The following is a 27,119-nucleotide window of genomic DNA, read 5'->3' as shown; positions in this document are numbered from 1 at the left end:
CCTACTGAAAGAAGCTCCAAAGCAATGAGGAGGAATGTTACGGAATTGTCTTGGCCAATGTATGTGACCTCTTTCAAAGAGTCCCTTTTTGGTCTTTGAATGTACACATATGTGGCCTTACTCAGTGCTACGAGGAGATACTGAGGTCCTTCTCAATATGTCAGTTTGAACACCAGAAGCAACATCCCTGGGTGTGCTATCAGACTAACACATCATTTTTTCAGGATGAGTAATGCATGCAGGTTGGGTGTCAACCTGGTTACGTGGTTCAGTGCCTGCCCGTGGCCCTTCGTGGTGCTCTGTGTGCCGTGCTGGGCTCCAGGAGCTGAGCGCTCCAGAGTGCAGTGGGAGTAGGGATCAGTCCCCTGGATTTGTGCTGCAGTTCTGTTTGGTGCAAACATGACTCCTCTGAAGAGTATAAACTGGCATCTGCATCTGTAAAGTAAGATATTAATAGTCTTATTTTCTAAGATGCTGAGTCCCCGCAGTTGCATGTGAAGTTGGCAGTTTCTGTGTGTGCTTAGCATTTCTAAAAATCAACTCTTGTGTGTGGTTTGCTGGCTTTTGCAAACTCCCGTGAGGGTGTAGTTTCTGTTCCTGGGAGCAGTATTAGTAAAAGGCTGTGTTGTGTACTCTGACTTGTGTTTATTGTTGTAATTCTGAAGTCTCCATGTTGCAAAGGAGCAATCTTGTTTACTAGTAATGTCTAGCAGTAAAAAATCGGAATCATCCAGAGAAAAAACAGTTGTGTGGTTTTTCTGTTTTTCTTTTATGATCTGAGGCTCAGTTCAATCTCTGTTCAATGTCAGTGTACTACAGACACACTCTCTACAACCGTGTGCCATATGCAGACACTCTGAGTGTCATTTCAGATTGCTGGAGGTGCATTACTGGAAGTTTTAGGTGGTGTGGTGTTAGTAATAGGCCTTCCCTTCCCCCAGTTTTGCCAGCCCGGCAAGGCAGACAAACAGCAGGAGCACCCTGCAGCTAATGCTGGTGCTCCTTTTAACCCGTTGTGGGTTTGGGGAATGATTCAGTCACTTGCCCAGCTGCAGGCAGAGCTCCCTCCGAACCCCACTGACGTCAGGCTGATGGTAGATTTTTATGAATTGGGACTGTGAAAGTGCCTGTGGAAACTTTCCTGCTCTGTACACAGCTACGTGCCTGCTGGTGGAGACCAGAGAGCGCACAGAAAAGATCTCTCTGCAGCCTATTCCTGGAGCATTTTTCCAAGGTTACAAGTTAAGGGTCAAATATTTACTGTTTGTGAAAATGTAGTGCTAAATATTGTGCCCAGTGCCAAAACCACAGAAATTGTCAAGGTCTAGAGCCCTAAATAGAACCAGTCCTAAAAGTTGCATCCATTTGACATTAACAATGTTAAAAGTTCAGGCTCTTCACATGGGTGGCCTATCCCCGGCAAACTGAGCAGGGAAGTCGCTGCATGGTGAGCACACACGAGGTGGATTTCTGTCCCCTGATGGTTCCCTAAAAGTACCAGGCAAAGAAGAAGCAGTTTGATTTCCTGGAAGAAGCTGCCCAGGCTGGCCGAGGAGAGGAATAATAAGTTTCATAGCTCTTTTGTGGTTTTTGGACAGACTGATTCACGCTCGATTGTCAGCAAGACTTCTGAAAATACGTTTTTGCTTTGTAAAAATAGTAATAAAAAGATTCAATTATTTTTCATTTATTATTGATGTTGGCGTAACTTAGAGTCCTCTTGGACAAATGAGCATTTTTGCCATTAATTTGAGCACTTGGGAGAGTGTTAAATGTGGCTGAAAATCTTGCCTTAAAAATACCAATTGATCTTAACAGACATGAGTGAGTCTGTCGCCCCTCCCCCCTGCTTCCTGGTCTCTCCAGCTCAAAGAAATCATGAGGACTTTTCCCCTTTTAGGTTATATTTAAATTTGTGGGGAAAGAAATAGTTTTGATATTGCATAGACCTATGGGGGAAACAACAAGAGATCTGGGTCAAAAAAGTAGGACATGCAAGATTTAGAAGCTGTTGAAGTGTATTTATTTGTCCTATATTAGGTTAAAGGAAGTATTGGTGCTCTCAGTTTGGAAACGTGTCCTTCAGTCTGCGGTGTGCTGTAAAGGGAAGACAACTGTTAAACAGTGAATCACCACTAATTTTTGTATGGATGTCCACATTCTTCTCTAGTGCAGAAATTTTTGCCTGGATATTAACACAAACATGCATTCCTAAATAAATACTCTTGGAGATAAATTTTAATTAGGAATTGCTTTGTAAGAATACAGATTTTTGCCATGATGATGTTTGTGAATCTGTAACATATTTATTTAGGGGTTATGTTTGTTCAGATATAATACTTTTTAGTGTACTTTGAAAGCAACGTTAGCACAGATGTGGATGGAGGAAAATGAGGGATCAGTGTTGCCAAAACCATCTATTAATGCTGACATCAAATAAATGGTGCTAGAAATGGCTAATGCAGAGGATCTGGGGTTTAGAGAAGTAGGGTCCATACTCGCTGAACAACATGAATATTTTGCTGGTTCAGACCCGGGACCTGATTTTTCACTTTATTTCAAATGCACAACTAAACTTCATGATCTGGTGTCTTGTTTAGATTGTAAGTATCTAGCACTGGGAGGGATGAAAAAAAGTCAGGAATAAGAAACTTCAGTATGTTGAATTGCAATAAAACTTGAACAAAAATACAATGAAACAGCCTAGTAGGCAGCTTTGGTGAGCTTGATCTGATAGCAGGAATGGATATCTAAATGTAGGTGATTAATAGAAACCAACTTTTTTTTTTTAACAGCTTTTGCCATTATAGTAAATGTTTGTCACAATTTTTTGAATTGTGAGAAAATTGCTTTGTATTACTGTGACTGTCTTCCAGGGCAGATTGTGGAGGGCCTTGGATTACATTAGAAATATCAATGTGTTTATCTTACTGTTGGCAAAGTCCATGTTAGTTGGGTCTTCTGCTGTCTACACGTGCAAGGTTATTTTGATATGGATTAGTTATTCCTAGTTCATCAAGGCCCTTTGTAAGATTCTTCCTTACAGTGCATTTCATGCACAGTAAATACATTAGTAATTAAGTTCTAAGAGTCTGTTCCATTAAAACAAAACACCCCCTTGATCGTTGGGTCATTTCGTTAAGGTGCCTGGGCACCATAGCACTCCCAGGGGTATTATTATTCCAGTAGAATTTTTGGGCATTGCTTTTACCTTAGAAATTAACTTAGAAATTACTTTCTTTGTGGTTCTGGGGGCTGGCTGTGAAAGCACCAGACTCATTACTCCTGTCAATCTCCTCTTGTTGTCCCAGTACCTGGGACATAGCTTGGGTCTCATGTTGGAGAGATGGTGGCTGCTTGTATGTACTGGGGCACTTTGGACTTTTAGAGATCCTGTGTGTATTGACAGAACTGGTAAGAAGAATTTAAAAAAAAAATATATGAAGGCTAAAGGGATGGAAACTTTCAGAGGTAGCCAGGGAAAACACTTTCAGTGTGTTTTGACTTGCTTTTTGATGCTATGGATGACTTCACACATGAGGCTCGGAGGGTATGTGAAATGCAGTGACAGACTCCAGCTAAGAGTACGTCCCCTACGTAGGCTGAGGTTCTCTGTTGTGCCAGCAGCAAGGCTTGTGTACGTTGGACATTGCTGCAGAGCTCCAGAAAGCTCCACTGATGGTGTTAGAATATGTAAAATCTAATTTGCCTGCTCGATGTGCCTCCTGCTTTCCCAACCGTGGTTTGTAACTACCTGCTTGCGGAACGGAGTTTTTTCAAGGTGAAAGGAAAGAAATGTGCTGGTTTTAAAAACACACATTCAGAGATCAGGTTAGTCAGATTTCATTTACATTAATGTTCCCGTAAATACTGTAAATTTGGAACTGCAGTGTACTTCCATGTGCCTCTTGCTGCCTAGTTTTATTTGTTAATCTGGTGCTGTTGGGCCTACTGCTGTTCTGTGTGATTAAAATAACCCCCCAAACTTCCCCCTTCATAATAGAAGACAAGTGGTGCAAGATTGTACTGCTTTTTTTCTTTCTGACACTTACCCTTCCAAGGGTCAGAGTGGCTGTGCCTGCTCCTCTTCTTGGCTCTGCTTCCTTGTCCGTGATGTAGCATGAATATGGCAAATTAATGTTGTGTACCGGGGTGTTTTGTGTCCATCCTGACAGTTTCCATCACTTTATTCTTACCCCATGCTGAGGCTTTATTTGAGTTTTCTAATCTTTCCCCAGTTGTTTTTTTTCCTGGACTTTCTCTCTCCTCTTTGCCATTTTGGACTTTTCTTTTGTGTTCTCCCCATCTGTTCTTGTCAGTCCTTTAAATTGGTGCCTTTTTGTTTCTGTTCTCTGGGTTTTCTCTGCTTTCTTCCCATTTCTCCTAGCGTTAGTTAAGTTTATGTGTAGGGCTTGATCCCAGGTAGGTAGCCCTCTTGAACCAGAGGGGTTGGAAGGGTTTGGATGGTACTGCTGAGGAAGTCTCATTTTGCGGGTTGGCAGCGAGCGGAGGTGAGCGAGGGCTCTGCCTGTGGGCAGATGGGTGGCTGGGACAGGCACACAGGAAACAGAGAGGACAAATTTTGGCAGTGCTTTATTTGATAAAAATAATCTTGGCTTTAGGCATAAAGCATTGATCCAACTCTTGATGAAGTCAGAGGGAGGCTTTGGAGGGAGTTGGTGTGCGTTTAGTGCGAACGCGAAAAGCTGAGGAAGCCTGAGCGAAAACCTCAGCGCAAGGTGAGGTTGGCTGGGGGCTTTTCAAAATAAGGGGTCTTGTGCAATAAGCTTTTCACTGACGCTGTGACTTAAAATTAGCAAAAACAAAGTCAGTCATCCCGAAATCAGTGGCAGCCTTATCTTATTGTTTTTGTTGTGGGTAGTGTTGACAAGTCACATGCCCCATTGTTCTGGGTGAACAAACACTGCTTTGAGGCTGCGAGCTGCGACGTGCGCACAGGCGCCTCTGTCCTGCCCAGCACGGATGAGTGTGTGCAAGTGTGACTTTGGAGTGGAAAGGTTGTCTTTAAAGACTTCACGGCTAGAAACTGCTGTAATATACGAAATAACCTCTTGCTTGGTATCTAAGCAGCATTTTTATTTGGTGTCTTGTCGTCCCGAACCTAAGAAAATAAGCGCAAGTGTTAAAGAGTTATAAACTCTCTCTTGCCTTGTTGTCCAGAGAAACCTATGGATAGCAGGCTTGTGTTCTGGCTCGGAAGCACGGATGCGCTTGGGACAGAGAGAGCGCAAGATGTTCTTTCTCAAAAGTCAGGAAAAGATTTTTGCTTGGAAGTCTTTCAGGTGTAGGTCCTTTACCTCAAAACTGTTGACACTCGAGACGATAATAGTGAGCCTCATCTCTACTGAGGTCACAGTTTTGTGGATCACCTCTAAATTACTCTTGCCATGTATAAATCCCTGTAATCAGGATATGTGTAGTGTAACTAAGATGGATGCAATAGAGGCTGGCTGCCGGAGCAGACTTGGCACGTGGAGGCTGTGGATGTAGTCATCCAGCCCGTATCTGGGGGAGAATTCCATTGAAATTGCTGTGAGTTTCGCTTAAGGAAGAGCAGAAAGATTATTCTTCCCTGCCTACAGTGATTTCTATTATGTTGTTTTGTTTAGGACATCTTAATAATGCCAGTGTAGTAGCTCATTGTCTGGTCCAGTATTTTTGATTTGTAGAATAAGTTGGGTTGGGTTTTTTTCTCTTTTTGTCAGCTCGTAGTCTTGCTTTTTCCTCTTTGGAAACCCGTGCTTGCGGTGTGTTTTATACCTAAACAAGAGCATTCACCAAAATGGTCCTGAATTGTTAGAGTTAGCAGGTATTATCAAGATGTTTTCATATGTAATGTCACGAAAGGTGGTAGAAACTTTCAGGCTGGTAGAAACTGTTGTAGCTTGATAGAGGCAATTATGGAATTACTTTCTGGTTATAAAGTATTTCTCTACATTTTCAGAGGCCTCTCTAGCTTTGTGGTGGATTCCCAAGGACACACCTCCAGTCCCCACACCCAAAATTTTGCTTTTCTGAGTTGACCTAATATACGTGTATGTAACAGATAACTATGTTTACTTTAGTTTGCATCACTGAAGATTTTCTGTCCTCATAATGATTAGGACAGAAAGCTGGTGTCAGGATTATCTGCTATTTCTGCCACTGTGTGACCTTAGCAAATGGATTAACAAATTTACCCATGCACCAGTGATTTAATTCTTAACAGGAGCATTTTCAGACCTGTTCAGTGCCCTGAGACCTTCTGGTGAAAGGCTGCATGGTAGTGTAAAGTGGCTCTTGTTTCATTTTTCATCCTCTGCTTCCTTGGAGTTTTCAGTTTAGGCAAGTGCTCCGTTCCTTGTTTTTGTGTGTGTCTTTTAGTTTTGTCTTATGTTAGACAAAACATGGTTCTTCACATTGGAAATATTTTCTGATAGTGCCAGTACATGTTGAAATCAAGCTACTTGGTTCATAAAGTGGAGCGTATTTGTGTCCTTAATAACGTGGGAATGCCACCTTATATGAAGTTTTAAGACGCCTGTGCTTTTTCTGGACCCTGGCAGCTCTTTGGGGATGAGGAAAGGCTGAATTTTCATGGTGGAACCACTTGAGGAATGGGTTTTGGAGCATAGCTACCTAAGCAGCCACTAAACTCAGCAGTGGGGCTGGGAAGGGAGGTGGTAGGACCCTTAAGCTGACCCTGTTCTTGATGGAGCAGAGATGCAAAAAAGTTTCTGTTGTCTCCTCTGCTGTGCTGATAAAGAGGCTTATTGCTCCTAAAAACATCATCTCTGTAAGGATGTGTTAAAGCCAACAGCTATTTTGGGAGCGGGATGTGTGTATTAAAATCCAGATAGTTTTGCTGAACCAGTTTGCAGCATGACCTCACAAACTGCTGCGTTTTTACTGTAAAGGTGTTGGTAAACTTTAGCTTAACCAGAGGTGTGAACGGTGAGGGTGGGCCGTGAACTTCTTATCTCAGCTTTGTTATCAGGCAGAATCTTCCCAGGCTGCAGTGGGGTGGCTGATAGCTCAGCCCAGTCTGACACCAGCCAGCAGGATCGCATGACTCAAACCGTCTGGGCTGCTTGGGTTTGTCCGTGTATAAAATAAAAATAAATGGTGACACGGTCTTTTTCACGTGCTCACAATTTCATTTGGGCAAGTCTTTCTTTATAACTTCCTAAATGATTCTGGTTTATAAGTTTATAGTTATATTGCTTAAATGCACAAGCTAGTATAAAAATCTTTTTTTATACCCTTTACTGGGAGCCAGTGGTGTTTTCCTTGTCTGAGGGCATTGATTTCAGGTGAGTGTCAGTATTGGTGTCTCCTAAAACACACTTCGGTCTTGGCTTGTGACACTGTGCTTGTGACACTGATGAGCACATATTCCCTGTTGTTGTTTGGCTGTTTTTCACCTGCTGGAAAATGAAATTTTTGGGAGTGTTTTGATTTTTGAGAATCTCTTCAGTTTGGGAATAGTACTTTGGGTTTTCCTATTGTAAATTGTAATTTTGTATGGTGACTTTTCTTATTTTCACCATATTCTACTCTGAGAAGTATCCTCTGGTTAATTTGAAAAGAAAGTCCTGCCAGCACTTTAATAAATCCCTTAAATTTTACAAAAATGTATTTACACTTGCTGGCAGCATGGCTTGAAGTTAAAAGTGGGAATTTACAGTATGTTCACATTTTTGTTTGGAATGACTCCAGAAGGAAAGTGTTTAATTCCTCTTTAGTGTAATATATATCTATATATCAGCAGATATAGCTGTTGGTGTAGTCAAGCCCTAATTGTTTAAAAATTATCACTTTTAAGTGTGATCCTTGTGTATATTTAGAAGAGCTGATTGAAGCCCTTTCTTAGTTGAACCATTTTCTTGTGTTCTGAGGCAGTTTATGTGTTCTTTGTAAGAAATGTATTATCACACCATGGAAGTCAATTCAGGTTCTCTGGAAATGATCCAACCTTCAGGAAAGAAAAATATTAGTGCGCATGTTGAGGGAAAGGGTTTCCCTTTATTTCAGAATTTGCTTGTCATGTGTAGCAAATAAGCCATTTTCAGATGCATTAAGGCTCTGTGAAACTAATTTTCAGGGCTGACAGTTTTCTAGTCCCGGGTTAAACAAAAAGATTTAAATTTAATGTTTCCAATTTTTTTGTTTTGTTTTAAATAGCAAGGGATATGTACATTTGCTCAGTTATAATTTAAGTGCCGTGCATGTTTCAGGAGAACAGAAAAATGAACTGTTTGAAATTATGGTGACGATGGGGTAGCATTTTTTAACCAGTCATTTGTCTCAATGTCTAAAATGTTTTGTTGCCAGTTTAAATGTTGGAATTTACGGAAGTAGCCTTTGCTTGGAAGCCTTAAATATTTGCAATGTGTTGTTTATTTGGTTTATGAAGTCTTGTGCTGTTTGAACGCTGGTTTTTGTTTTAACTATGAGTTTTGGCAAAGCACGTTCTAGCCTATGTAGTCAGTCATAAACAAACCAGAGGCCACTAATGTTTTAGTCCCGCAGCTGTATCAAAGTGTATGAGGTTAAAATTAAAGCTGGGTGGGCACGTGCATCTTGGACCTGTGCTCCACTGAGACCTTCAAGATGCTCGTGTAAAAATTCCATGCCTTCTGTCATTAAAGCAGTGACTATCTCAAGTTTTTATGACTTTAATCTTTTAATTGAGGAGGGGTTTGCAGGTTTCTAGGCCTGGTTTGTGACTGAAGACCAGCACTGCACATACAAACCTGTCTCGAGTTGGGTGCCCGCTCTCCAGAGCGAGTGGAGGTTCAGTGATTTTTGCAGGATTTAGTGTGCTTCCCTGGGGAGGGCAGGGATTTGGCAGCAGGCTGCCCTTCGGTAGCTGTGTGCTCTTGGAAGTTACGCAAGCTGGGCCATTTAGCAATCGGTTTCTGAAGGCTGCAGACAGGCTACAGAAGGGTGGAGATGAGGTGCAGCCAAGAGGAGCCCCACGATCAAGGACTCTTCCCTCAAGGCTGCTCAAAGGCTTGTGCTGAGGTGCCCAAGGGAAGTGGGCGCTGGGTCAGGGTGTCACCCCAAAGGACAGTCCAGATGGCCTCTGTCTGGAGTCAACAGGAGAAGAGGCTGGAGCCTTCCCCCAAACACAAGGGGTAACTACGCTGTGCTTGAGCACAGCCCTTCTCCAGGAAAGTGCCACCCTCCTGTGCCCAGTTGGGACCTGCCCTTTGTTCCCTCCTCTCCTCTGATTTAGCTGCCAAACCGATGGCATTTTTCCTGCACCTGTCCAGGGCACTTCTCTCGGTGTTGCTTCTGAAACAAATGCTGTCTTTGCCCCCTTGTCATTGCAGTCATAGAGCTGCAGTTTAGAAATTATTAATTTTTTTTTTTTAATATTTGCACATATTTCAGTTTATTTTTCTCAGACTTTTAACATCTTAGTGACTCAAAACCTGAACTGGCTTTGTTTGGAACTGTTTCTTCCTCAGGCAGAAATCAGACCCGAAGTGTATTTTTCTGAAGTTTCTGAAGCAAAAGCTCTGTGGTAGCATTTCTGAGTTGTTGAGATTAGCTCTGAATTTCCAGATAATGTAATTTTCTTTTTTAAAAGAGCTCCCCTCCCCCCTCCCCGGCAAGCCCTAAAGTATTCTTTGTGTGAATATACTATATGATCTCTAATTATATGATCACATACCATTCCACAAATAGTGCAATACAATAGCATAGAATTATTCCTAGGATCTTGTAGAGGTCTATTCACCAGACTACCTTAAACCCTGAGCTTGCAATTTGTTTTGTGTAAATCGACTCCTTCGCCTCCCAGAAGCCGTGTTTACTGTAGCTCTGCCTTAAAGCCCAGGTTCAGAGCTTGTTATGGAATCAGGGTTTGGGATGTCAGCCTTGAAAGTTGCCATTTAGCTGCTCTTACACAGCATATGCATATTAAGTAGGGTAGCAGAATAACAGTGAAATTGCTCACCTAGGTCTGCAGATGAATTACCATAATTAACTGCTTCTTCCCATGAATTGCACCTAACGAGGGCTGTGCTGTTGGCTGAAAATAAATTGCATAATGCATTGCTGTTGACTAAATTATTTACATACCTCAGAGAGGAGATGGTATAAAAAGGCTGCAGAATAAGTGCTGGACCATTATGAAAAAGAAATGGGGAGGAGGGAATCACAGCTAGAACATGGTGTAGCCTGCCTTCTCCCGGGTCACTGAGGAGCTCTGTGTCCTGTTTGCAATACAGTGTGTGCCTCCATGGTTACATATTTATCACATTGCATTGCATAATGTATGTGTGGAGAAAGCAGAGTTAGATCTGTGCACACAGCCTTGGGCCTGCTCTTAAGAAGAATGTGTCTATGTGCTTATAAATTGCTAAAAATGACTTTTCTCCCCCCCTCCCCCGTGTAACTGGTCCCAAAATATACGAAGTCAAAAGCAGAATGTGGCTTAATAAAATCAATTATAAACCAAGCTGAACAATTTTTGAAATGCTTGCTGTTCTGTGTTTATTTGTGAAGCGTCTTTTGTGTGCCTGTTGTGAGGTGGTTCAGCATTTGTGGGCTATATTCACGGCCTGTTTTTCTTAGCTTCCTGTTTAGCCAAGAAGTGTTTTAAAAGAGCTGTATTTTCATCTGCTATCCTATTTTTGTGTTGTGGAATCCTCTGCAGCCCTATTTGTTGATACTTATTAGAAAAGATGGTTTTGCTGTATAGAGATTACTTACACTAATTTACCAGAGGAGTCAGACAATAAATATATGTGTGAGCTGCTCCGCACACGAGCAGTGGCAGCACCAAATAACTGCAATAATAAATGTGAGCTCAAACAGAGGTGGCAATTTGTGTTAAGAATTTTCCAAAGTGAGGCTTGTCAAAGCTTGTGTTTTCCACGGGCTAAAGCTGGTCTGGAATCGTAGATCTTGACTGCTGCTTTTTTGGGGGTTTGCTTTTTTCTGGGGACTTTGTTTTGGGCCTAATCTTGTCAGTCGTTGACAAAACTTGAAGATACTTTTTGTTCCTGTGTGTAGGGGTGTCCATCCCTGTGCCCCCGTCACAGAGGTGGTGGTGGTGGTGGTTTGGGATGGACAAGGAAGCTGCAAGTGAGGTCATGGCCCTCACAGAAACTCACTTGTTTACGTGATCACTTCTGGTTATGATCCCAGTGGAAATGTGGTTGCAGAGGGGAAAAGCTTTGTGAAAACAACTAAGCTTGGGAAATTGGATCACATTTGTTTTTTTATAAGTAGGCCAAAACATTTCGTGATAAGGCTGGTATTGAGTAGGCTCCCTTCTCTTGCCAGACTAGCTGGAATAGCTCAGCTGTTGCGATAACAGCAACAAGAAAAATGAGTCAGTTGTTTTCTTTACCTGTTAAAAATTTTTCTTGAAAAGCTTTATTTCCTGTTTGACAACATGTGCTTGAAGTTTGGCAAAGTCGTGACCTTTGTGTCAGCAAGGGATATTTTTGGGTTTGTTTTGGGTTTCTTTTGTTGCCTTTTTTTTTTTTTTATGTTGGTGGGGATATTCTGTAGAACATAAATCTGACATTTTGCATTTCTAATATAATAGGCTGTTCAGGCGAGTGAACCACTTACTGTGGAGAGGCTGTATGTAATATTATTAATAAGCCTTAAGTGACAAAATAGTATTATTTGGTATGCAAGCAAAAGGGTAAAGATAGCAGAATAATCTTTGAAACAAAATGCATTAATGTTCATCCAACATTTGTGACACACCTAACAAATTATGACAAAACATTTTTAACAAATGTTTTTCTCCAGAATTTCAGAATATTTTCACTTCGTTGCACAATGTACTTTGTAGTGATGGGTGACTAACAGTGGTGTAAATACATCCTCTGCAAAAAAGTGCCACAGAGGGAAAAATTTGGGTCTGTATGTGTTGTTTGGTCTTTTTTCTTTTTAAATATTATTTTGTCTGCCTTATTTATGTTTTTAGAGAGGGACCTAAATTTAATTTACAGTAACAAATTGGAGTTTTCCATGTAAAAGCTGTGAGATTGCAGTGTTTCTGGCTGGTACAGTCCTTCACATACGTGACGAACCCTGAAGGCACTGCTGAAGGACAGAGCCTTTCCTGCTGTCCTTCTCCTGTTGGTGTTTGTCACTGAACTTCCGAGCTGTTATTTTGGAGAGAGGGATGATCAGAAAGGACAGCAGAGACCTTGGAAATGCTGTGCCACAATCTGAAATCTGAACTGGGGTGTTGTGAATGCATATTTCCTTTTTGAGGACTGGAAGAAGAGTCCAGGGCCTTAAGAGCATAGAGGAGGGGGAGCAGTGGCAGTAATTGTGTTTCTTGCTCTTCTTTTTTGAGCACCGATTACCTGAAGGCATAAGTTCAGTGCGCTGCTTTAGCTTGGTAGGAACCTCACCAGCTTCCTAGTCCTGTCTGTTAGCAATGAACTGTGTGAGGATCACGAGTGTTACAGGGTACTGCCACCTGACGTGGCACTGCGTGTTGCCTGTGGGACAGGGATCCATCATTCTGGGCACACCACGGGGCTTAGTTGTGTTTGTGTGTGGTTAGAACTGCAGTGACAAAATGCTGCAGGAGGGAATGGATGCTCAGAGATGAAAGTGTGCATGGTGTTGTAACGTCCAGGAAGAGGAAATGGTCACTTTAGTACCTGTGGCACCACTATCTTCAAATTCATTTGGCTTTTTGGTTTGTTGGGTGAAGTTTTTTGTGCGTTACAGAAAGGTTGCAGAGGGAATAAATGAAAAAAATTAGTGCAAAACCTTGGGGCAGTGAGAACCTGTTGTGAAGTATGAGTAGAAAGGGCAGGACTTTACCCTTAGGGTATAACTATGGATATGGAACAATTGTAAATTTGCAGGTGAGAAAATATTCTACTTTGCATCAGGCTTTCCAAGTCCCAATTGAGCACGGATAGAATTTGTCTTGGCTAACATCTGTTCCTCTCTGGAGTAATTGGCTTTAGAGGAAGGCATGAAACTTTAATATGATTTCTATTTAGCTCAATCTATCTCTTTCTTTGTATTTTCAAAACATATTTTATTTTATTAGATTCAAAAATACAGGTTACCTATGCAAGCTGCTGGCTCCTTACATAAGTAATCATATGATAAATACAATTAGATTGAACTTCAGCAATATTGAAGCCACTTCCATAGGAAGTTGGCTGACTGCCCAGGCATCTGACGTCATTGTAGGAACCACACACTCGGTCTTGGACAAATGTCTTTGGCACAGTCCTGTGAAAGTCACTGGGGTTGGGATCCGGGTGGAAATAAGCTCTGAAGTCTCAGTGTTTTATGCCTGATGCCATCTCCCTCCCATCAGATACTGAGAGGCTGGCAGGAAGGTGTCTGTACTGTCCGCAGGCGCGGGGAGGAGGAGCTCCAATCCTCCTCGACCATTAAACGTTCCTTCATATACAGCGACGAGTTTCCACTCAGCCTTCCAGACTCCTGCGATGTGGTGTAATAATGTGGGATGAGGACTCAGTTGTGGCCAACGTAATTCTTGGTAAACAGAGACGAGGAATGATGTCTCATTAAAAAATGTAGTGTGGCAATAGGAAAATCATGTTTAATACCAGTTCTAGAGTTGTATAAATAGAGATGGGAGACATCTGCTGAGCGTTGCTGCAGAAGAAATACTGAAATCACATTTACTCAAGTTAATAAATCCCAGAGCTAGGAAGGAAAGTGGTAGAGCAAGGGGTAGAAGCAGGGCAAATGAAATGAGCAGTGGCAATGGAATGATGGGAGAGTTTTTGAATATATTTTCATGAGAAGGTAGCTGTATATAGTTGAATATAACAATATTCAGTGTTGTAGGATTTTATCTCCTCTTACTTGTTGAAAGGGCAGGACAGACTAAACATGACTGGGGAACTTCTTGCACCAGGCCATTAATTACACTTTTATTTAGGTAATGAGTGTGTATTGGACTGGTGGAAGTGAGAACTGCATCTGTAGAGCAAGTGTTGTCCCAGCAGTGGGGAACTGCCTGTGCTCTAGGGACAGTTATAAGGGGATTCCCAAATCATAGAAGGTTTTTGTCTCCTTTAACACACCTGCAGGATTTGGTCTTGAAAGATTGTTAATGCTTATTGTAGAGTGAGAGTTGGGTTTTTTGGTGGCCTTTTATTTTGCTTTGGTTTTTTTTTTTTAGCAGTGAATGCATCTCAATAAAATTCTGAAAAAGAGAAAAAACCCACTGTTTTTGTGTAATGCAGTTCTAAGCTACTAAGGAACAGAGTTGTAGTCTAGATTTAATTTCAAAAGTAAAAGTAATTTACTGCCTGTTACACATGAGCAAAGAAAATCCCAATATGTTGAAGAATGTTTTGAAACTACTTTCACTGGAAAATGTAGACAGAAATTTCTCAAAATTGGTCACTGGCTACCTAAACAAGGTAATTGTGACCCCTGATGACCAAGTTCTTGCAGGATCACTGGTTTTACCTATTGGAGCAAGAATAAAATAGAAGATGAGAGTGCCACATAGTGTAGTTCCACAAACAGATGCTGGTATTTCTCTTTTTAATAACAAAGGGGGTTGAAATAAGGAGAAATGTAGAAATTACACCAGGCATTTTTCAGGGTGGTTTGACAGAGCTCTGATCACTGTTTTATTTTGTTTTGGGGGGGGTTTTGTTGCTTGTTTTTTGGTTAGGTGGACCTAACGTTTTCTTTGGCGGTTTCACATGTCTTGTCCTCAGTCTATACTGCTCAATGTTTATCTGCCACATTTGTCTCTGGAAATTTGCAAGTTATTCTGTTGACTAGCACTTCTCTTTCATCTCCTGAATTTATATTCAAGATTTTTTGTTTGTTTAGCAAAAAACCATAAAATAATGCTGTGCTGTTTTCCACTCCTCTTTATTGCCTGAGCAAAATTGGTTCTGATGGTAGCAATGTTACCTCAACAGCTGTCCCTTCCCCCTCTTGTGTTGGCTTTCCTCAATAAAAACACATTGTTCATCCATTTCCAGTTAACAAACAGCTCCCTGAACCCATTCAGCTTTATCCAAGTGTGACACCAACCCACATTCTCTGTGGAGCATCCACCAATTTATACATTCTGACCCTATTGTTAGTATGATGATTTTCTTTAAGGTTATTTTTAGAAATTTTTATAATAAAAATCAATTGGGAACAGCTCAGGAGGAGCAGGGCAATACTTTTTTTGATCCCTGAATCATTCTAGTTTGAACCTTTTTTTTTTTTTTTTTTCCAAAGATACATTTTTTTGCAATGTGTATTTTGAGGTAGAAGAATTGTAACATTTTGAATGTTGTCCAAACAGACCCAAAAACTCAGTGACTTTCTGACTGCAGGCTGGATGGATATGCTTTCATGTTCTCTGGACACCCGTGTGTGTAAATGAAATAGTTGCATTTTGTTTAATTTGAATGGTGGAAATTATTGTAGTATTTAGTGAACCAGTAGGATTACTGTAGTAGGGTGGCATGGGAAGACTGAGGGACTTCATTATTTATGGGGCAATTTTTATTTTGTGGTTCATTATATTGACTCAAAAATTAATTCATTGTGAGATTCCTATAAAATTGCTCTCTATGAAATGGTATTTCTTTTGCCTTTTAATAGGCAAACCCCAACTCCTATGATAGGCATGAAAATAATTGAAATAAATTATATGCAAATAATTATTTAAATGCAATTGAAGTGCCTGGACCCCCATCAGTCTCCCTAAGTGAAGTCCTTGTAATGGTGTTTTTCAGCTGCATTTGCCTGTGTCCTGCTCTCAGGTTGTTCCGTGTGAAGTTTAACGGGAACTTGGGTCAACTGGAGCAACTTTTTGCATTAGAAACGTGACCTGGATTGTCTTTCTGGTAATACCATGGTGAGGATTTTAGGAACACCTAGACAATACTGTTCTCGTTGCTGCCTGGATTTAAGGCCTCAGAGGGTTTAAGTCTGTAATTCTGCTGGGGTCAGAAAGGTGATGGACTCCTTGTCCGTGTCAGGCTGCCTCTCCACTCCCTGTGCTCAGTGAGGAGGACACCAAAATCAGTATTGAGGTGGAGTTTGAGTTACACACTGAACTCTCACTGGGGTTTTGATACACAGAGAAGTAAGGAAAGCTCTTTAGGATCCTCGTTGAGGCGAGATATTAAGCTATAACAGGATCTGTGCCTTTCTCAGGTGTCTCCAGGTCCAGTTTCCTCGCAACACTATGTTTTCAGAAGCTTGAAATAATGCCTTGTTCTCTACTGATATTAATCATCTTGCATACATTGAAATGTGGATCTGACTGTGACCCAGAACAATTCAAAATCAGACTTCACGTCTTACGAAAATAAGTGGCTCCCAGAGGAGAAAGGACTTCTGTTTTCACTTATCGCTTGTGATGCTGAGCTGTACTTCATAGCTTGAGACGTCCCATCTTGCACTGACTTCCTCCGTGTCCCAGTTCATGCTGACAATGAGATTGGCTTTGATCCCAGCCTTTACTGGGAGAAAATCTTGTAATGGTTTAGGTGGCCTGGGGACAGATCTGATAAGAGACGATTTCTGATGTTTCATCAGTGGGTCAGGCAGGAATTGACAGAAATACAACTGGTGTACATTTGAAGCATGGAGAGGGAAGGTATCATTGAAGGGAAGACAGCTCATGGGAAGAATTGAATTGGCTTTGGGAACAGCCCTGGAGCCGGAAACTATTGAAGTAAAGGCTGTGAAGATTGATCTTTTGGGGGTTATAGCTGGAGGCTATGTGAAACATTTTGCTTTCATTAAAATAAATTGTATTTGAGTGTTTTCTTACTGATACCTTATCTCTGCACCACAATTGAAGGAAGTTACTTTTTGTCCTCTTGGATTGCAGTGGGTGTGTCTGTTTTTAGCCAGTTTCGGGGGTTTTTAGTTGGAAGGAATGGTCTAGGATGGTTACTTAAGTAACAGGTTTCAAATTGGGAATGGAAAGTTAGATTTTTAGGGCTGTGTGTGTTCACAGTGGACTCATCTGAGAACAACATTTAATGATTTCATTGAAAACTGTTGAGAGCTACAGGAATATTTGCTTAAATTAATTCACCTCATTAATTTCTAGATGACACTGGGTAGCATGGGTGTGCTGGCTACCCTGTAGTTCCATCTTGAGGCATGGACAAGTGGATTTTTGAAGCGTGATCTTCTCTGTCAGAGGCTGTGTGTAAGACTGGTTGCCCATTTGTCAGAATTTTAGACAGTTTGTGAGACAAAGTTGCTCTTGTAGAGGGGCCTGTTTCTGAAATATGTTCTGGAGACAGTAAGTTGTGGTGGCAATTTTTGTTTGTATTTTGAGGGCTTTCTCGTTGTCCTCATCCTTGTTGAGCTGGACAAAATGGTTACACTTTAAGGCAAAAAATGTAATCCTTTTTGATAGCTAATGCACTGCATTATTCAACAGCAGCCTCCAACAGTTAAATGTAGTATTGACAGTCGCAGTACCACCCTTCAATATATTGAAGATTAAAATACGCGTGTGTTTGTGGGAGAGCATTTCTGGTGCTTTGTATTTGATATATTGTTGCCTATTTGTCATTATCTGTCTAGTTTCAGACCTACCTACATCACACCCGTGATTCTGCAGAGAACATGTGGTCAGAGTTATACTTCTGTGCAAAGGCAAGCGGTTTTTGGTGCTCTTCCCCTAAAAAGTGTGAAACAAGCTGCATGGAAGTTGGAGCAGATTCAGAGCCTGCAGTTTGATCTTGTGTTATCCTGGTTACCTGCTATGGCAGTTTGGCCTCCCCTTCATTAGAGCGTTTCTCTATTTTATTCTTTCATTTAGGAAATATGGGGTTTGATGACACTAGTGAAAGCAAAATCTCAGGAGACCATGCTGACTGGCTGCAGTTATTTGAGGAAAACTCAGAATGAAATTTACCTTTTTTTCTCAACAAGCAAGAACACAAGAATTAATACAGATTAAGACCAGATTCCTCCTCCTTTATTGTCATCTTGTTAATTGTAACTTTCAGTTATGGCTTGGGGGGAGAGGGTGTGTCAGTTTACCCAATGAATTAAGAGGAGTAGCGGGTAGAGAATGTGGTAATGAGGAGAGACAATGAATCTTTGAGTAGTTCAGTCCAGCACATTAAGTGATGTGTTTGTATGGAGGGGATTGAATTAGTTTTCCTTGCAGTACCACCATGGTAGTCCAATCTACTGCTGTGGGTTTGTGTTGTTCATGAGGGTGCTGGGTGAGGTGTGTTTTATGGCCACAACCATAGGTGTTGTACACTAGGTACAGTTCCTCTGTGTTCTTACCATGCTGGTACTCCATGGTCCCAGGCTCTAAAACTCCAGGCTCCTGAGAATTTATCTGGTGTCCTCTGAAACTTCCAACAGCTGAAACAACTTCCATCAAACTTGAGGATAAGTGAGAGGGAGTTTGCTTAATAAAGAAATAAATTCCGCATTGTCTTCTGGATGTGAACTTCTCATATAGGAGTGTGCAGTTAAGGTAATTTTAAAGAAATGAAAGTTATTTTATATGAGTGGCAGACTCTTACATCTCCATATGATTTCCTCATTGGATCCCCTGTTGGCAATTCACAATCTGTCCTTCAGGCTTGCACGTACTGGGCGAGTGTTCACTGCATTTTCTCCTCCTAACTACTGCAGGTGCTTATTTGCTCCTCTCTGGCCTGTGGCACTTACAGGTTTGCCTCTGGAGTGAGGAAATGAGGAGTCATTAAACTAAAGGAAACTCGAAAATAGCTTGCTTCAGGCACCTTATTGCGAGGTTGTTTAGTGTTATACTTTTTTTTGAATAGCAGAACAAAGCCACAACAGTTCAAATGTTTTAAAAGCCTTTTCTTCACTGCTGTGACTTGTTTATTTCTTTTTGTAATTTCTTTTTGCTCCCCTCATGTTATATTATGCAATTTTTGGCCTGCTACCTTACCACAGCTACTGCTTTAGTGAAGATGAAAATAGTAACCTGAGCAATGCCTTATGCCAGGGATGGCACTGACACGTTCACAGGGAGCAGTTTGTTACCAGTGGTGTCTGCAGGGCTGTTCTTGCTGCTGATGGCATGGCTGGGAAGCAAACTCTGTCCGGTTAAGGAGCAGGGAGAGCCAAACACCCTGTGCCTGGTGAGCAGCTTTTGGCATCATGGGAGCTTGAGGTGATTCCCACATGGTGATGTTTGGTGATGTTGGAGGTGAGGAGCAATTAATTATGAGGGGGAATCTGACTGCTTGGGGCTTGAAGGCTTGGCCTGGGAGGGAGAAAAAACGTGTCACTACCTTAGGGGGAAAAAAAAGCCAGGAGGTATCGGGCATTTGGGGTGGCAAAATCTGAGAACAAAGGAAATGGCAGCAAAGGCTTGGGAGAAAAAGTGGCTGGAAAGTGTCAAGGCAGTAGACAGAGGTGGCAGAGGGTGAGTAGCTGGCAGAGGAGAAGCTTGTTTCAAAATGACTGGGACCATTTGGTTTGTGTTAACACGTTCGACTTCACAGTTTGGGAGGAGTGCAAATAAACTAGGTCATCTCATGCAAGCCTTGTTAAAAGAAACGTGAAAAAATGTCTAAGTGTAGTAAGAGAAACTATGGGAAACATCAAAGATAAAATTGTTTGAATGGTTTTATAATTTTTAAAATGATTATTTTTATTGGATGTGTAATGTTAACTTAGTGAGGCAGCATAGATTTTATTTTCCCTACTGCTATAGTTAATGATTATCTTGCTTCTTTTGGAGACTGAAAAATAACAGTGGTCGAGTGTGGCTGGGGCTTTGGAAATATCTGTAACTCAATAGGCAGTGGTTCTGTAAACAGATGCGAGACATCTTGGAGAAGGACATAAAATTATTTAACCATCAAGCAGTAAAACTATAGAACCTTTCAGTGTGTTCACCCAAGTTCTTACAGGTTCTCCCTCAAAGGAAATAAAACCACTGCTAGAGAATCTCATTAACTTATGTCTCAGTCAGCTTCAAATATGTACCAAAAATGCATTTCCTGACTTAAAAATATGAATTTATTAGGACACGACTGCTGTGCTGTGGGTATCATGGGGAAGTTAACTCATCTAGTGAATTAATGGAGGCATGTGTGTTGAAATTCCTTACACAGCCATTCTCTTCTGCTGCCTATGGCAGGAACTGATCACTTTTTTCCTGCTGTTGCAGAATAAGGAATTGGACCAGAGGCAGATTAGGCTCTAACAACAGTTCTGTTAGAGCTGCTACCCGAGTGCAGGGGAACCAGATCTGTGGCTTCCCTGCAGGTTTGTGGTTCATCACAGCCACCTCGTCATCCTCAGTAAAGTTCAGCCCTTGAGAGGAAGTCTAATTCATTTTTCACAGTAGTGTTATCAGGTGTGGAGGCTGAATAACCAGAGCAGCCAGGAAAGGATTTGGTAATCCTCAGTATCCCTTGCTGTCCTTTCCCTTCTGGTGCCATGGGTGATAGGGAACATCTCTCTTTTCCTGGCAGCAGAGATTAGTAGTGCTGACAACTTTCTTTGTACACTGGACTCAGCATCGAATGTCCTTGAGGTAGAACAATTCCAGAAGCCTGTCCTGCTAATGAGAAAACAAACTGATTTCTTTTTAAGTCTTTGCTGGAAACTTAGTGAAGTGTCTGCTCAGGTTCACAAGTTGGGTCATCCCCACAGTCAGAATCAGCAGTGGAAAAGTTTCATTAAACAGTCGAGTAGTCTCCAGTTTGTGTGTCAGGAACTCATTAACAGCTGAGGAAGGTGTTGGGAGAGGTTTGTAAATTGGGGAGCACTGTGGTGAAGGTAATCAGGGAGTGATTGTTGTCACTCTAATGCAAAGGCTAAAGGCATCAAATGAAACTAAAAAGTGATATCCAAAATAAACAACAGTTAGGTATTTTTTCCCTAGAATATTCCTACAGAATTCTTTGCCTCAGAACACGGTAATGCTAAAAGTTTATGTGACTTCAGAAAGCCATTGTATATTCATGGAATAAAAAATCACCTGGAGCTATTGAACACAGTTTTTGAGCTAACATGGAAAAGGAGACTTCTGAGAAGGGTTTGAAAGGAGACTTGTGAATTTGGGAGCAGCTCTCATAATGAGCACTGTGTGAGAAAGCATGCTGATGCTCATCAGAAAATACATCAAGTGCATCATTAGCCATTTGGAGGGAGCTGAAGTTGGCTCTGTGGTACCAAATCAGTGATAAGCAAAGTGCAAAGGCCCTTCTTGGCTATTTAGAGAAGCCTGGTAAGTGTGATGTGTTCGAAGGTGAAGCTGGGTAGGGAGTACAAAGAGATGTGGCAAGACAAAAGCCAGTCATCTCTTCAGAAGGATTTTTAAGTGGATATGAGTGGGGCAAGCTTGCTTTTTCCAGGACCAGCACAAGGTCAGGTGGGAAGTAATGAAAAACTTCAGTTGGATGGATGGATGGAATAGGCCATGTTTTACAAGTGCTAGGCAGAAAAAATTGCAAAATTTAGATATAACCTAATTAAATCTATAGTCTGTAGAAAGATAGAGGCAAAAAAATATGGGTTTTATTGAGCAGCACTTTGCATCTTGTATATGTATGTACTTGAGTGTTTTGAAGATGTACAGTCACAGTCTCTAAGCCTACAGAAACACTTTAAAAATAAGAATACTTTTGTTTTTTATTGCTGTTTACTCAAAGTATAAGGAGCCCTGGAATGTACACTGAGACTTGCAGAGTAAAATGGTCTTGCTTTTCTTTGTGATTATTTAAGGAGTAGATGCACTGATTGCAGAGGCTTAGTTAAAGGATTCTTTGAAGAGCAGTGGAAATGGAATGATGGTGTATGTCAGCCTTCCAGCTAATATTCAAACTGTATGCTTTAATTAATCCTTTTTTCTTCCAAAGTGATCATTACATGAGATTGTGGTTACTCTAATGCAAAGACTAAAGGCACCACATGAAAATAGAAAGTGATGTCCAAAATAAACAGGTATTTTTTTCCTAGAATATTCCTGGAATCTGCCAAGTATTGCTCAGATATGTCATATGGCCTTTTTTTTTAACCTTAATTTGTGAATGTTTATGACATTTTTTTCGTTTTCTTACTGTGGAAAGAAGTTTTTACTAAGAAGATATTTAGCTAAAGAGAGGAACTTTGCAGGTATTTCGAAATTCTATGAGCACTATAAACATCATCCTGCCAAATTAAATCTGCTTTAACCCTCAGAATGTGGTTAAAGAAATTCCTTTTAACAACTATGAACTTGATTCTTTTTATCTACATAAATGTTCAATTAGAAGCCTTGTGCTCATAAAATTAAAATATGCCACTTAGTTCAGCCTCCTTGAGTCGTTGAATGTTACATCTCTGAATATTAGCGAAGTGGGATGGGTTGGAGACAGTGCTGCTGTACGAGCTTGGGGAGACAGTCATGTTAAAGTTTCTTGCCTCTTTTTCTTCTCCCCAATATGCTCACAGTTTAACCTGCAGCTTTTCTCTCTGTGCAGCTGCTGTTCTTTTTCCTGGAAAAAGATAACTTCGAGGGAACATTAGTTACAGTGTGGGTGCACGTGCTTAGCAACCCCGGTGTCTAGGGGAAATGAAGCTGGGCTCTGTATGCCCCCAGCATGCTTTGTTTCAAAAATGTGCTTCTATATAAAATATTTAAAAGTGTTTGTGCGAATATACATACATATCAAATATAGTGTTTATATGAACATGCCTCTTGGATAGATTTGCTTTGGTTTAGGTTAGAAATAGCAATTATGTGCTCACAAATTGCCTATTACATATGCCCAGTACACAGTTTTTTCCAGTAAATTTGTAACAGTTTGCTCAGTTCCAAGCCCCTGTGAGCATGCGCTGCCTCTCCAACTCGTTCTGGCTTTTGCGTGCGGAAACAAATTAATTTGGCTTTGCGTGTTAAGTGCTGTATTAATGAAAACTCAAATAGTCACATATATTTATGGGACTTTGCAGTTGCTTGACTTTTAAGATGCTTGATAACGAATTAGAATTAAATACAAACTCAAGGAGCTCCTTTGGCAAATAAGCCAAGATGCTCATTGCACTCATCATGCGGAGCTTTTTCATGCACATAGTATTTACTTTAGCAGCATGCACTGTAGAATGTGCCCCTTAAAGTGCCAATTGTGGCTTAATTATAGACACAGGAATCACAATTTTAAGTTGTTTTGCTGAAGGCTCTGCACTGGCTCTCTCTGAAGACAAAGTGCACATTTTGGGAACAAAAAAATCCACAACCAGCAGTACCTGCTGGATATGGAGGTGGGCTACTTTATTTTGTAAAAGAACAGCCAAAACCGTGTTATTAAGGTTTCAAAGTCGTCAAATATTCCAAAGGCAGTGAATAGACAGAATTAACCATTATAGGACCAAGACATTTAGCAAATACACACCACCACTGACTGGCGCTCAACCCGCAGGCTCTTCTCAACAGAACGGTTCTCTGACCATGGGTCCCAGCCTGGGGTTATGCAAGGGCTCTTCCCTCCCTGGAGCAACACTCTGTGCTTGTCCTTGTGGAATTGCAGTGGGTTCCTGGTCCCTCTGGATGGCAACCCTGCCTCCAAGGAGCTGCCTGCAAGGGGCTGCTGGTTGCCCCCAAGCTGGGTGCTACCTACACGCTTGATTAGAGTGTTCTCTTAAGTCACTGATAGAGACACTGGATAGGTCAGGTCCCAGGAGAGATGGTTGCAGTATCCCATATGTTACTGGCCTCAAGTTCACAGAATCAGAGTGAACAAAATCAAGGGACCTCAAAGATCACTTCATTCCAGGGACACCTTTCACTAGACCAGGTTGCTCAGAGCCCTGTCCAACCTGGCCTTGAACACTTCCAGGGATGAAGCAGCCACAGCTTCTCTGAGCAACCTGCTCTGATGTCTTTCACAGTAAAGAATTTCTTCCTCATATCTAATCTAAACTGGCTTTCTGTCAGTTTAAAACTGTTCCCATTGTCCTGTACAAAATTCCTCTCTAGCTTTCTTGTAGGCTCCCTTTAGGTACTGGAAGGTGCTTTAAGGTCTCCCTGAAGCCTTTTCTTCTTCAGGCTGAAAAACCCCAGCTCTCTCAGCCTGTCTTGATAGCTGAGGTGTCCAGCCCTCTGAGCATCTTTGTGGCCTCCTCTCAGTAGCTGAAGAACCCATTAACCGCTGCCTGTGGAGCCCAAGCATCCAACCATGTTTCCCCCCATCTGGTGGTGTTTCATCCAGCTGGCAATGTCCCAGGTTGGATATGTGGATATGGCGTCAGGCAGTGTCAAGCCTTGCTAAGGTTGGGGTAATAGCCTCTGCTGCTCTCCCTTTTTGTTTAAAGGTAGCAGAAAATCTGCCTTTCTGCAGCCATTGAGGACCCCTCAGTCTCCACGTGCTTTCTGACGTGACAGTGGCCTTGCCGTGACCTTGGCTCTCTGCACCCTTGGACACGGCCCATCTGGTCCCGTGGGTCAGGTTGTATCAAATAATCCCTGATATGAGCCTCAGCCTTATCTCCCATCTGCTGTCACTAAATCATCCACCTCCTTCAGCAACGGGCCTGCTTTTCCCCTGTTTAGCCTTTTACTATTATTTGCGGCGTTAAACGTCAGACTGTTTTCTAAGCTTTTTGACGAAATGTTGATTTGGAAAGTTGTGATTTATCAGTGAAATGCAATGCAGCGTGTGTGCTACACCCCAATTATGTGTGCATTAAGTGTTCCCATAAGAAGTCTAAACTGAATTTTGCAAATTTTTATTTAATTATAGACTTACATTTCGGGATGTATTAGGCCACCCACTGCATGTGAGGGCGTTCTAGATTGCTCCCAAAGAGCTACTGGTTGCTTTGGGAAAACTTAGTTCTTGTCATCAACCTGATGAAGTTTACAGGAAATTTTCCTACAAAAATGACAGCAACAGCTCTACTCTGACTTCTCTATCTTACCTGATAATTTAATTTTAAAAACATGAAGTCTAGTATTTGAAATAACTTCTTGTTAGTGACAATATAAATATTTTTCATTTTTATTCAATATTTAAAGCAGGTGCTGTGACTGTTTGTTTGTGTATGAATGTGTGCACTTGTACACTGTGTAGAAAAATACTCAGCATTTATGTCTGCTGCATTCATTTAGTGTTCTCAAAAAACTCCTCGTATGTCTAGCCAAAACAGCATTTTGCTGTAAACCTAATGCAGTGTGCTCATTTGTATGGGTTGCTGCAACTGGAATTTTTCAAATGCATAATGTGGTGGTCATGATAATGTGTTTACAGAGTGTAAAATTTGAGCTTGAATTATGATTGCTAAAATAATTGATCATCAGGATTTGTGCTTTGCATAAAAAGAGTTCGAGAAAGCTGAATATTAAATAAACAGCATGTTGGATGAACAGCATTTGTCTTTACTCACAACTCATCAAAGAAACAAAAACTAAGAGAAGGGCATGTATTCTTATTGCCAATTACTGTCCAAGGAGGATAATGATACAATCTTTATGACCTGCTAGAACTGTATGCTTAAAATAAATTTCCCATTACATTCCTCTCAGTGTTAAAATACAGTCTTTCTACCCGCAGATAAGTTGTGCTAAAAATAAAACCAGAAAGGTCTCTCATACGTGGTTTCTGGTTATTAAATAATGTGCAGTCTCTACATTCCCTTCCCAGCAGGCTCTTCTGGTTTCTCCAAAGGCTTTTGGAGCTCCTGCAGGAACTCAAGGAGCTGGTAGATGCAGGGGGTAAATGAACAAAATTGAAGCCCTCTCCTTAGAACTTCTCACCTGTTTTGGATCATATTGCAAATGAGTAGAAATGTATAGAATTTCTGTTTGTTTTAAAGCAGTATTTACACTGTATCTCTGACATCTACAGTAGAGCACTCAGACATCAAATGTGATCTTCCTTTTGTGGGAATTTTATGTTCTGTGAGTAAAATTGTTAGAGAAATGGTTAGGATTTAGAGGTACAGATTTAATTTATAGGAGTCAATAGTGCATTCAGTATGTTTGATCAACCTGTAATCTGGGAATGTAATCTTTTAGAGAAGCAGCCGAAGGACTCTGTAGCGTGGGTGGGCCAGGGAGAAGGATGGAATAAACAGCTCTGGTCAGAGTGGAAAAGCACAGAGAGCCTCATGCCTTGTTTTGATGTGGTGTGTTTTCTGCTCCGAATAAAGAAATAATGCTGTCTCGGGGCCGGAGCCATCGACAGTGCAGTCGGTGGAAATCTTTTAGAAATGATGCATTAGTCTCACAGAGATGTTTACACCCCCGTGCCTTTGTTTTCCTGGAACACTGTGGTCTGGAAGTGTGGGAGCGATGCAGCTGCTGCAGAGCCAACAGGTTGCAGGGCTTTGGATGTGGCAGCAAAGACAGGGAATGTGTCTATCATGGCATAGGCAGGAGGAATACAGGACATACACACCCTCCACCTCCCCCCCTTTTTTTTTTATTCCCTTTGGCAGTTCTACCATCTCTAGTACATCTCTGTTTGTATGCTAAAATGATCAAATCGGTAATGATCACTTTCTTGGGGTTTTTATAGTTTTTCTTGTTTCTTTTCCGTAAGGAGTCCTTCAGGGCTTCTAAAGATCTCATTTCTATTCTTGTGATAGCAGGTGCCTTTGATAATCTGTTTTTCTCTAGTCTTGATTATTCTTTTTCTGTGTTGTTTGTTTCTTCCTTTTGGCAATTACGTCCTCAATTTTGGATTGTTTTAGATTTCTATTGCTAAAATCAAAACATAGTCAGTAACCATCTTTCTGCATTTGCTGATTTTTTTTTTTTGGGCTGCGAGCCCCCTGCCCCTTTGGCATCCTAGTTGTCTGCATATGGTAATTTATATTGTCTCTTAGTTGCAAGATATTTTTTGTTCAGCAGATTATTCGTGTTTGTTTGCAGTCGATCATTTTTGTTTAATAGCATTTTCTATTCCATGGCACAGCAGTGTCCTAGGAGAAAAGGATTTTCTCCCAGTGCTCTAATGAGTTGTTTTCTTAGCTCTCCCAAATGGTGTCCCATTCTTAGAAACAGTCCAGTAAGTGTCCTTGTGGTGTGGATGTACATCAGGGTTTGGCAGATTCATTCTGCCTTGTTTGGAAATTTCTCAGGCACTGAACTGAATAAAACTGAATCCGACAGCAAGTTGATGGAGCCAGAGTGGCAATTAGATGCCAGTCCCGGCCTGCTG

General features: G+C 41.3%; 1 protein-coding gene across 3 annotated transcripts in view; it reads left to right on the top strand.

The window, feature by feature from the left end:
* The first annotated feature begins 276 nt into the window (after positions 1-276).
* The window catches only part of TBL1XR1 (transducin beta like 1 X-linked receptor 1), a 104,526-nt gene continuing 77,683 nt past the window's right edge, over positions 277-27,119 (top strand). For 2 of the 3 annotated variants that reach the window (XM_018074978.2, XM_018074977.2), the window contains exon 1: positions 277-442. The gene's annotated coding sequence lies outside the window, so the exon portion shown is untranslated. The remainder of the gene's footprint in view (positions 443-27,119) is intronic. The other variant, XM_018074979.2, reaches the window with a different exon arrangement.

This window comes from Manacus vitellinus, unplaced genomic scaffold, assembly GCF_001715985.3.
Source record: "Manacus vitellinus isolate BGI_N305 unplaced genomic scaffold, ASM171598v3 scaffold_29_pilon, whole genome shotgun sequence".
NCBI lineage: Eukaryota > Metazoa > Chordata > Aves > Passeriformes > Pipridae > Manacus > Manacus vitellinus.
The sequence above is the reverse complement of the archived record's forward strand: the minus strand, read 5'-3'. Positions and strand labels throughout refer to the sequence as shown.